Below are 13,147 nucleotides of genomic sequence, written 5' to 3'. Positions count from 1 at the left end.
GGTAATGATAAGACAATAAGGTCAATTGTATAACTTTAAAAAATCAAATACTACAGTACAGGAAGGGACGAAATGAGAGTTGTGGGAAAGTGGCTAATAAATTTTAGTTAAATTCAACATTAACACATGTAAAACACTTAGAAAAGTATCTGCACTTAGTAAATGTTAAGAAAATATTTTCTATTCTCTTCATTATTTGGGCAAGAGGCACAATCTTTGTCAACAATGTGATGTGGGATGTCAAAACAAAACAACACAAAATGAATTCCATCTTAGGCAGCATTAAAAAATACTATAGCATTTAGAATCTATACCAGCTCTATACTGGCTGTCACTGTTCTGAGCATCAATAAGTTCTGAGTACCACATTTAAAAGGATCATTGATACCTTGTACCATATTCACACCAAAGCAACCATAATGGTAAGGAGAACTGAGAGTGTTTATCTGAGAAAGAGAATATTACTGTATTGAAATCAATGAAGAACAGGCATTAAAGAGAATAGAACATAAAGAACAGAAGAACGATTAAATTAGTTCTGTCAACTTTTGAGAGTTGAAGTAAGAACAATGAGTGGACGCTACAAAATAACAGATTTTATATCATTCTAAGAGGAGACTTTCCAACAGTGAGAGCTGTGTATGATGAGCTTCCCAGGTAAATAGGATTCTTAGCTAAAGGTATATGAGCCTAGGATATATAGATATGTGGTATAAAGGAAACAGGATGGGTTTTGGTGCCACAGTATTCTGAATTCAAATCCCATCTATGCAACTTGTTAATTGTGTGACCTTGAACAAGTGACTTAAACTCTACCAGTTTCCGTTTCCTTATCTATAAATGTACTTCACATTAAAGGGATTATGAGATTAAAATGAAATTAAGTGAATGTTAAGCAACAAACACAGTATTTGGCATATGTTAGGCCCTCTTTAATATATAAGAGGTGATTCAAATACTAGAGTGGATCGTTAGACCAAAACTAAAATGCTTTCAAAATCTAAGAATATATGATTCTATAATATTTTTCATTTTACTTGAAGTATTTCAAAAAATAGGATCCCAAAGCTGACATTTGAACAAATGTATAATCAAGTTGTGATTTTCTTAAAAAAAGCCAAATAATAGCATCCGATATTAGGCACCTTGCAAGTCTTAAAACAGATTATCCTAAAGAGAAAGACAAGGATAATTTTTCCTTTCTTCTGCATGTCCATCCATCACTGTAATGTCAATATTATTTCTGATGAAGAAGCATGTCTCAGAGAGAAGACATTGTTACAACTGCAATTCCTGAGAAGTATGGGCAGAAAAATCCTTTAGACTTTAAGTGTTTTTAAATTAGTTTCCAAAAGATGACATGTTTTAACATCATGTACAATTTTCAAGTCTATGAACATTCCCTGTATTTTACATCAATACTTTACTTTCAGGTCCCATATGGAGTAGTGAGAGAGAATAGCAGAGCAAGAGAAAATAAAAATCGTTAGAAAGATAAAATTTGAAGGATAAAGAAAAATCAAATGGAAGGGAAGGGTAAGGTAAATGCTTACAGAAAATGGTGAAAAATAAAGAAACTATTAGGTAACATATTGCATGCTTATTAAAATATTAAGAACAATAATTTAAAATCTATTTCTTTGTATTTAAAAAGTAATAACTATTATAAATCTCAAAATTTGTTTTATCTATGTAACATATAGTCTCTACAGCCTTCCAGTCTACAATAAAAACATGAAGAATGCAATGAAGTAAGTCAGGTCTTTTTCATGATTTTTGAAATAGAATAATCTCAAAGCAAAATCTCCTCTGAGCTGATAATGAGAAAGATATGATGATGATTTATGGCAGATACAGAATGCAGAGCCATTTCTTTTTCAACTATAAACTTTGGTGGATCCTAGTTTGTTACTGAAATTGAATTAAGTTTATATTTAACTAAAAAAGTTTCAAGAGCGAAGTCTTCTGCCCCTAGGAAAAACTGTCAAGTAGCCTATTTTCCTCCTTCTTCTCCAGTTTCCCCCTCTATGAAGTCAATGTCCTCATGCTTTATTTCAACTTGCCCTCACCAAAAACCTCTTTTCAGAAAGGACCTCCCCCTACCCAAACTTCCTTGCACTTAAAAGGAAAACATGAACTTGCTTAACATTATGTATACCACAGGGAAATTTTCATTCTGACAAGGAACAAGTCTTAAAGCTAAAGAAACGACATTCAAACATCAGAATACTGTAAAAGGAGGTAGTTTCTAAGGCAAAGGACTCATCTATTTTGCTCCAGATATTACATTAAAAAATGAAATTAGCATTTGATACTTTCTTTTGACAATGAAACAACTGCTAAGCAATGAACAAAGCAAAACAAAATGCAAAAGCAAAAAAAAAAAACTACTCAAATATTTATAATCTTATGAGTGTCTGAACTTCTTAAACTTCTTTCAAATGAATATTATATTGATCTAGAAAGGAAGGAATATAATTAATTAATTCTACTTGTTTCCACCACATCTGTTATACTTCAGGCATCTGTAATTCTAGACACTACTGTCAATTTTTTTTTCTAAACAAAGAACAAAGATAGGTAACCAAGGCAGTAGGTACAGTCTCAAGGTTTCTTCCACTGAGATTTATTAAAGAGAAATATTTCCCCAAGAGTGGAATTTTATGAAGATGAATTTCTCTATGCCAATATATGACATATATAATTCTGTATAACTTTGACTTACTAAGTATATTAAACCCTGCTCTCTTAAAAACACTAAAGAGTAGTTATAGTCTCTGCCAAAAGAAAACTGCACATAAGCAAATTATTTATCAGAGTAAGAATATTTCACAACAGTAATGTGAATAAAGGAATTATTTTTGTTTTTGTTTCAGAATATGCTGAAAAGTTACTGCTTATATTTGCCAATATACCTCTTTCAATTAATTTGTGGGGTTTTTGTTTCACATTTTAGAATATTATGTTCTGTAAGAAATATTTAATTTTTCCTTGTTTCGTTCAATTTCGTTTGTGTGTCACAATATAAACAAAAATATTCTTTAAATATTCACTATATATATTTGTGTGTCTATACTTTTCTAAAGTGTACTAAAGGAAATATAATTATTAAGTACTTAGTATTAGAAAGAATATAGTATATATGAAATCTATATTTTATAAAACAAAATCTTGGAAGGCCACTTACCACATCTATCATATCAGATTCCATTTCATGGCTGAGATCAGACTACAAGAAAAAGGAATATAGAAATCAGTATATAATTGTTTATATAAAATCTGTTATTTCTTTTTTGAGGACATGTAATAATAATAATAATAATAATAATAATAATAATAATAATAATAATAATGTGTTTAGCATAATCTATTCATTTCCAAGTTATAAAAAGGCATTCTCCATAATCTGAGGGAATAGGACCAATCTGAGAGTCCTTATATTGTAACAGATGGATTTTATCCACTTTTATTTACTGTGATTGTGATACATTTGGATTTAATGCACCATTTTATTTTATCTTGTATGTAACGCATTTTTTTTCTTAGCTCCTTTCCTTCATCTTCCCTGAATTTTGTTAAAATACATTTTCTTTCATTTTCCTTGTTTCTTACTCTATTGGTCAAGACATTAAACATTCTATATTTACCTTTAAACTAAAAGTTTGAATATGCATGGTGGACTTAATCTGTTTAATCAATAACTATATTCTCCTTTCATCAACATAATCAACTTAAAACCCTTATACTCCAAATTCCTCTCTTCAATCTTTTGCGTTATCATTGTGCAAAATTTTAGTTTCATCTTTCCTTCAAATGACAAAATTAGTCTTGTGTAACTGACAAAGTTTTTAAAGATAAATGACATGTTTAACGATTTAACTCTCAGTGCCCATTTAACTCTCAGTGCCCCCTTCCCTGCTGCTGATGAGTGACGTGAGGCGAAGGTGGAGCAGAAAGAATGTGGCCAACTTCGCCCTGGGAGCTGCTGTGAAGACGTACATTGCTATCCATTCCAGCAGGGAGACGAATCAATGGCAGCAGTCAGTCTTCAGGACACAGCTCCAGGTGTTCCGCCTCACTGACTTCCTGACTCTCCCTCCACATGCCCGTCACTCTCCTCCAGGTGTGCTCAGGAGATGACTGTCCCATGGGAGGCATTACTGGCTCGTTAGAGTCATAGACTCTGGTGTCACCCTAATCTCATCTCTTCTACTGTGGTCAGTCTGTGGTTTGCTGAAGTGAACGGACATTTTAAACTTTTTTGGGTGGGAGGAATCACGTTCTCTGTGGACTCTGGGCTGAAAATAAACATTCTCATTGTGCAGCACCATGAAAAAAAAAAACCCACCACAGTTTCTTTTTAAGAAATTTATTTATTTTATAATGAATGACATACAAGTGAGTGAATCATAAATATATAGCTTGATGATATTTTACATGTGTATATAGCTGTATAATCTCAACACAAGTACGAATATGGAAAATTTCTTGCACCGCATGAGGTTCTCTCACGTGCCTTCCAAGTCTGTACTCCAAGCATTAACCAATATTCTATCTCAAAGTCAATTTTGTCTAGTTTGAACTTCAGAAAATGAAAAAATACAGAACATATTCTTTCATCTTTCATCTCTGGCTTTTTTTTTTTTCAGTCATCATACTCTGTAAGAGTCATGCAGGTTGTTGAACACCACTTGGTTTCAGTTTTACATGATACATATTTTTCCATCCTTGCAGTTTTAACCTCTGTGAACTTATACATAAAGTGTAACTCATAAAACCTTTTAGATCTATTTTTAGTACAGTCTTAGAATCTTTCTTTTAATTGGAGAGTTAAACTATTTACATTTAAGATAATTGTTTATATAGTTGCATTTATGTATGTAATTTTATAACATTTGTTTGCCCTTTGTTTCACTGTTCTTTGTTTCTTTATTCCAATTTCTTGGGTTTTTTTGGATTAAATATTTGTATTATTCCATTTTTCCATTTTTCCTCATCTGTTAGGTTTTGACTTATGCTATCTTTTAATATTCTTCCCATGATTACTGTAAAGCAGGTTTTTAAAATGTGGTTTGGGAAACTCTGAGTGACCCAAAGATCTTTCAGCAATTTCATGAGGTCAAAATTATTTTCATAATAATATTGAGAGTATTTGCCTTTTTATTATCATTTTTCATTAGAATATACTGGAGTGTTCCAGAAGGCCATGTCATGTGATATCACAATGTATTAAATACAAAAGCAATATGAATATCCAGCTATCTTCTATTAAACCATAATTAAAGTGATTTGAAAAATATAAAAGATATGACTTCTTATTTTTTTGGTTTAGAAAAGTTATTTTTATAAAAATGTGCTATTTATTTTAACAATTAGTGGGTTTATTGTTGCAACATTTATATGAATTAATAAATATTTTACCAATTTATCAGTTTGAATTTTTTTATTGAAGTATAGTCAGTCACAATTTGTCAATTTCCAGGGTATAGCATAATGTTTCAGTCATACATATACATACATATATTCATTTTCCTACTCTTTTTCATTATAGGTTACTACAAGGCATTGAATATAGTTGCCTGTGATATACAGAATTTTTTTAATCTATTTTATATATAGTAGTTAATATCTGCAAATCTTGAGCCCCCAATTTATCACTTCCCACCCTCCTTTTCCTCTGGTAACCATGTTTGTTTAGTATGTCTGTGAGTCTGTTTCTGTTTTATAGATAAGTTCATTAGTGTCTTCTTTTATTTCTTTTTTTAGATTCCACATATGACTGATATAATATGGCATTATTCTTTGTCTTTCTGGCTTACTCCACCTAGAATGACAATCTCCAGATCCATCCATGTTGCTGCAAATTACATTATTTTATTCTTTTTTATGATTGAATAGCATTCCATTGTATAAACCACAGCTTCTTTATCCAGTCCTTTGTCGATGGACATTTAGGTTGTTTACATGTCTTGGCTATTATATATAGTGCTGCTATAAACACTGTTTTTTTGAATTAGAGTTCCCTCTGGATATATGCTCAGGAATGGGATTGTTGGATCATAGGGTAAGTCTATTTTTAGTTTTTTTGCAGAATCTCCAAACTGTTTTCCATAATGGCTGCATCAAACTACATTCCCACAAACAGTGTAGAAGGGTCCTCTTTTCTCCACACCCTCTTTAGCATTTATTATTTGTGGACATTTTAATGATGACCATTCTGACTGCTCTGATGTGGTACCTCATTGTAGCTTTGATTTGCATTTCTCTGATAATTAGCGATATTAAGCATTTTTTCATGTGCCTATTGGCCATTTGTATGTCTTCATAGAATTGCTTGTTGAGGTCTTCTGCCCATATTTGGATAGGATTTTTTGTTGTTATAAATTTGTATGAGCTGTATATATATTCTGGAAATTAAGCCCTTGTCAGTCTCATCACTTGCAAATGTTTTCTCCCATTCTGTAGGTTGTTGTTTTTGTGTGTGTGTGTGGTTTATGATTTTCTTTGCTATGCAAAAGGTTACAAGTTTAATTGATTCCATTTGCTTATTTTTGCTTTTATTTCTATTGCCTGGGTAGACTGCCCTAGAACACTGCTAAGATTTCTGTCAGAGAACATTTTGATTATGTTTTCTTCTAGGAGATTTATAGCAATCACTTCATTCTTGAATCATTCCACTGAAGACCTCACCAAATATGTGATCCATTGGTAAGCAATGCCTTAAATTTCAATGTTTAATTTTTTTTTTAAATTTGTGAACTGCTTGTTTGAAGGCAGGACAATGGAAATTATCTAGCTTGAGATCAGACAGAAAAATGAAGAAACGTGAATTGAACTTTTAGGGACCTGTGGGATACCAGCAAGCAGACCAATATAGGTGAGTCCAAGGAGGAGAATAAACAGAGAAAGAGAAGATAGAAAGAATATACAAGAAATAACTTCCCAAATTTGATGAAAGAGAAGAATCTATACATTCAATAAACTCAAAAAATTCCAAGTAGAATAAAATCAAAGAGATCCAGAAGAGGCATAATAAAAATGTTGAAAGCCAAGGACAGATAGAGAATTGTGAAAGCAGCAAGAAACTCATGAGTAAAATGAATTCTCAATAAGATTAATAGATTAATTCTTATCAGAACCATGGAGACCTGAAGGCAGTGGGATGATATATCTAAACTCCCAAAAGAAAAAAGTTAAATTTGTTAACCAAAATGCTATATCTGGCAAAATGTCCTTCAAAAATGAGGTCAAAATCAATGAATTACCAGATAAATAAGATAAATAAGAGCTGAGGGATTTCATTACCACAAGATCTACAGTATAAAAAATCCTTAAGGAAGTCCTTCAGGTTGAAACAAAAGGATGCTATACAGAACTAGAATCTGTATTAAGAAATAGAACTCTCTGATAAAGGTAAATACATGGACAAATAGAAAATGCAATATTATTGTTTTGTTTCATAACTCTATATTTTCTACAGGATTTAATACACAAAAGCATAAAAATAATTAAAATCTATTTAAAACCTATGTTACTGGTTACAAATGTGTAAAGATGTAGTTTGTGACATCAGTAACACAGAGGGGAGACTGAGCTGTGCAACAGTGGAATGCTTACATGCAAAAAATATGCCAGTGTTAACTCAAATTAGATTGTTTTAACTTTATGATATTGTATACAATACACATAACCCAGAAGAAAATATCTATAGAATATATATAAAAGGAAATAAAAATATATCACTACAAAAATGAAGTAAATACAAAAGAAGTTAGTAATGGAGGTAATGAGGGACAAAAATCCATAGGACATACAGAGAAAAGAGCAAAATGGCAGAAGTATGTCCTTATTTATCATTAATAACTTTAAAATAAATAGATTAAACATTATAGTCAAGAGGCAGAGATTAGTAGAATAAAGAAAAATTCAACTATATGCTGCCTGAAAAAGACTCATGTTAGATCCAAAGACACATAGGTTTAAAGTAAAGGAATGGAAAAATCCAGTCCATGTAAATAATAACCAAAAAAGAACTGGGGTTGGCTATATTACTACCAGTGAAAATAAATTTTAAGTCAAAAGCTGTTATAAAAGACAAAGAAGGATATTATATATTGATAAAATGTTGACTTCACCAAGAAGATATAACTATGATAAACATACATGTACTGAACAACAGACCCCCAAAATATATGAAACAAACATTGACAGAATTGAAGGGAGAGACAGTTCAACAACAATAGTCGGATACTTCAATATTCTACTTTTAGTAACAGATGAAACATCTAGACACAAGATCCATAAAGAAATAAGGCACTTGAAAAAAAATATAAACCAGTTAGATCTAAGTATAAAGAACCAGCTACCCAACAACAGCAGAATACACACTGTTCTCAGGTGCATATGGAAGGTTCTTCAGGAAGATCATATGTTATATTATAAAACAATTCTCAATACATTTTAAAAGATTGAAATCATACAAAATATCTCACAACCACATTAGAATAAATTAGACATTCATAACAAAAAGCAAATCTGAAAAATAGCAAATGTATGGAAATTAAACGACACACTCTTAAACAACAAATAGGTCAAAGTAAGACTCATAATGGAAATTACAAAATACTTAGAGACAAACAAATAAAAACACAAGATATGAAAATTTATGTGATGCAATGAAGGCAATGATCACGGTAATATTTATGTCTGTAAATACTTACATTAAAAAAGAAGACAGATCTCAAATCAATAATCTGACTTAACATCTTTAAGGACTAGAAAAAGAAGAGCAAACTAAACATTAAGCTAGTAGAAGGAAGAAAATAATTAGGATTAGAGTGGACATAAATAAAATAGAGAATAGAAAAACAACAAAGGAAACTAATGAAACTGAAAGTTGATTCTTTGAAAGGAGCAATAAACCTGACAAACATTTATCTAGGCTGATAAAGAATGAAAGGAGGAAGACGCAAATAACTAAAATCAGAAACGAAAGTGAAGGCATCACCACCAGTCTTACAGAGGAAGAAAAGGATAATAAAAAGCAATTGTATAAAACTGATCCTTGAACAATGCAGGTATTAGGGGTGATGACCCTCCATTTAGTAAAAAATCCACATATAATTTTACAGCTCACCCTCCATACCTACAGTTCCACATACACAGATTCAACCAACTGTGGATTGTGTAGTACTGTAGAACGTATTTATTGAAAACAATCTGCATATTAGTGGACCTTCACAGTTAAAACCTGTTATTCAAGGGTCAATGTACCTAAAAATTAGATAACTTAGATAAACTAATTCTTAGAACAACACAAATTATCTAAACAGACTCAAAAAGAAATAGAAATATCAAAAAATTAATAACTACAGGTGAGTTTGAACCAGTAATCAAAAACCTCTGAATAAAGAAAAGTCAAATGTTCAGATAGCTCTTCTGGTGAATTCTATCAAAATTGAAGAATTAACACTAATCCTTCTCAAACCCTTCCAAAAAGTTGAAGAGGAGGGAACACTTCCTAACTCGGTCTATGTTGCCAGTATTACACTTATACCAAAGCCAGATAAAGACAACAAAGAAAATAAAATTGCAGGCCAATATCCCTTATAAATATGGATGGAACCATCCTTAACAAAGTGCTAGAAAACTTAGTTTGACAACATATTACTGATTACTATATATAAAATAGATAAACAAGAAGTTTATACTGTATAGCACAGGGAACTACATTCAATATCTTGTAGTAACTTATGTTTAAAAAGAACATGAAAATAATTATATATATGCTCCTATACGACTGAAGTATTGTGCTTACACCAGAAACTGACACAACATTTTAAACTGACTATACGTCAAAAAAATATATTTTTAAAAGTGTATATAGCATGAACAAGTGTGATCAATATAAGAAAACCAATCAATGTAATACACCACATTAACGGAATGAAGAGGAAAACCACAAGATTATCACAACTGATGCAGAAAGAGCATTTGATTAAATCCTACATCTTTTCATGATAAAGACACTCAGAAAACTAGGACTAGAAGTGAACACCCTCAACACAATAAATGCCGTTTATGAAAAACCCACAGCCGACATTATACTTAAAGACTGAAGACCTTTGCCTTATGATCAAGAATAAAACAAAGATGCTTACATTCACCTATTCTTTTTTTTTCTTTTTACCTATTTCACCTATGTTGAATGTTCTATTTAACACTTACTGGAGGTCATATCCAGAGCAATTAGACTTAAATAAGAAATAAAAGTCATCCACATTGGAAAGAAGAAGAAAAGTAATCTCTCTTCTCAGATGATATGGCCCTATGTATAAAAAAACTAAAGAATCCACAAGAAAGCAATATCAGGTAATTTTAAAAACTCAGGAAAGCTAAAGGGTACAAAATTAACATATAAAAGTCAATTTTATATCAACAGCAATGAACAATTTGAAAAGGAAATTTAGCAAGCAATTCCATTTCCAATATCATCTAAAAAAATCAAATATCTAGGAACAAATTTAACCAAAGAGGTGAAAGATTTTTACACTGAAAAGTGCAAAACATGGCTGAAAAAATTAAAGACCTAAGTAAATGGAAGGGTTTCTATGTTCACAGATTGTCACTTTGATCTTTATTATTTCCTTCCTTCAACTGACTTAGGGCTTCATTTTCTCTTTCAAATTTCTTTAGGTGTAAGTTTCAATTGTTTATTTGAGATTTTCCTTGTTTCTTGAGGTAGGCCTGTATTCTTATGAACTTACTTTCCAGAACTGCTTTTACTGCAAAACATAGATTTTTGTATGTCATATTTCTGCTTTCTTTTGTTTATTTTGTTTTGAATTTCTCCTTTGATTTCTTCAACGATCCATTGGTTGTTCAGTAGCATGTTTTTGAATCTCCACTTTTTGTGTTTTTTCCAGTTTCCTCTTGTAACTGATTTTTAATTTCATAACATTGTGGTCAGAAAAAATGCCTGATACAATTTCAGTCTTACTGAATTTACTAAGATTTGTTTTGTAGCCTGTTACCTATTCTGTAGAATGTTCCACATGCACTTGAGAAGAATGTGTATTCTGCTACTTTGGGATGGAATGTTTTGTATATATCCATTAAGTTCATCTGCTCTAATGTGTTGTTTAAGGTTGATGTTTCCTTATTGATTTCTCTCTCAATGATCTATGCACTGATGTAAGTGGAGTGTTAAAATCCCCTACTGTTATTGTGTTGCTGTCAGTTTCTCCCTTAAAGTCTGTTAATATTGGCTTTATATATTATAGTGCTTCTATGTTGGGGGCATATATATTTGTAAGTGTTATATCTTCCTAGCTGTTTGACGTCTTTATCATTATATAATTTTCTTGTCTTTTATTCACGTTTACAGATTGGAAGAAAAAACATTAAGATGTCAATACTACCCAAAGTGATCTATATATTAAATGTAAACTCTACCAAAATTTCAACTACCTTTTTTGCAGAAATAGAGAAACTAATCCTTAGACCTATATGAAATTGCAAGGGCCCAAGAATAACCAAAATAATTTGAAAAAGAAGAATAAACTTTAAAAACTCATACTTCTTGATTTCAAAACTTACTACTATAGTAATCAAAACAGTGTGGTACTGGCATTTAGAGACATATAGGTCAATGGAAGATAACTGAGAGTCTAGAAATAAACCCATAAATCTATGTCCAGTTGGTTTCCAACAAGGATGCTAAGTTCATCAGGAAAGAATAATCTCTTCAAAAATGATGCTTGGACAACTGGACTTTCACATGCCAAAGAATTAAGCTGTATCCCTATCTTATACAATATACAAACATTAAATCAAAATGAGTCATTGACCTAAATATAAGAGCTAAAATCATAAAACTTTTAGAAGATAACATATGAGTAAATTTTCATAACATGAATTTGGCAATGGATTCTTGGACTAATGCAAGTGAAACAAAAGAAAAAAAAATAGATAAAATGGACTTCATCAAAATTTAAAAAAAAACTTTTGTGAATCAAAGAATATTATTAAGAAAGTGAAAGGTTACAGAATGGGAGAAGATATTTTCAGATCATATATCTGATAAGGCTTTAACATCCAGGATATATAAAGAACATATACAACTGAGAAACAAAAAGGTAAATAATCTAATTTTAAAATGGACAAAGAATATGAATAAACATTTCTCCAAAGAATATATACAAATGGCCAATAAGCAAAGTGAAAATATACTCAACACCATTAGGCATTAGGCAACTCTAATCAAACCAAAGCTACCATGACACGCTACTTTTACATACTAGGATGGCTATCATAAAAAATGGAAAATAACAATAGTTATCAAGGATGTGGAAAAATAGGAACCCTTGTACATTGCTGATGGGAATGTAAAATTACACAGATATCATGGAAAACGGTTTGGCAGTTTCACAAAAAGCTAAATATACAAATATCATATGACCCAGAAATTCCTCTCCTAGGTATATGCCCTCAAAATTGAAAATAGAGACTCAGATACCCATATGTAAATGTTCATCAGAGCATTGTTAACAGTAGCAAAAAGGTGGGAACAACCCAAATGTCTACCAACAGATAATGAATAAACAAAATGTAGTATATATCTATAATGAAATATTATTTAGCCATAAATACTGCTATAACACAGACGAACCTTAAAAACATATTCTAGTTAAAATAAGATAGACACAGTAGGGTAGATATTATATGTTTGAATTTACATGAAATGTCTTGATTAGGCAAATCCAGAGAAACAGAAAGTAGACTAGAGATTACTAGAAATTTAGGGAATGAAGTAATTGTGATTTATTGCATAATGGGTGTCCAGTTTCTGTTTGAGGTAGTAAAAATTTTGGAAATAGATAGTGGTGATAGTTGCACAACTTTATGAATATAATTAATGTCACTGAATTTATACTAAAAATGGTTAAAATTACACATTTAATGCCACATCACAATAAAAATGATTTAATATTAGTGTGTTAAACTTGTTTAATTTTTTTAAAAAGATAGCATTTTTATTATCTTACCACTATGGAGAGACAATTATGCAACCTAATGTTTAAAATACAGTACAAGTTACTGAAAAAAAACCTTCTTAGAGTGACTATTTTTGTATCTTATCCAATTA

This window comes from Camelus ferus, chromosome X, assembly GCF_009834535.1.
Source record: "Camelus ferus isolate YT-003-E chromosome X, BCGSAC_Cfer_1.0, whole genome shotgun sequence".
NCBI classification, from domain to species: Eukaryota; Metazoa; Chordata; class Mammalia; order Artiodactyla; family Camelidae; genus Camelus; species Camelus ferus.
Note: the sequence above shows the minus strand (reverse complement) of the source record.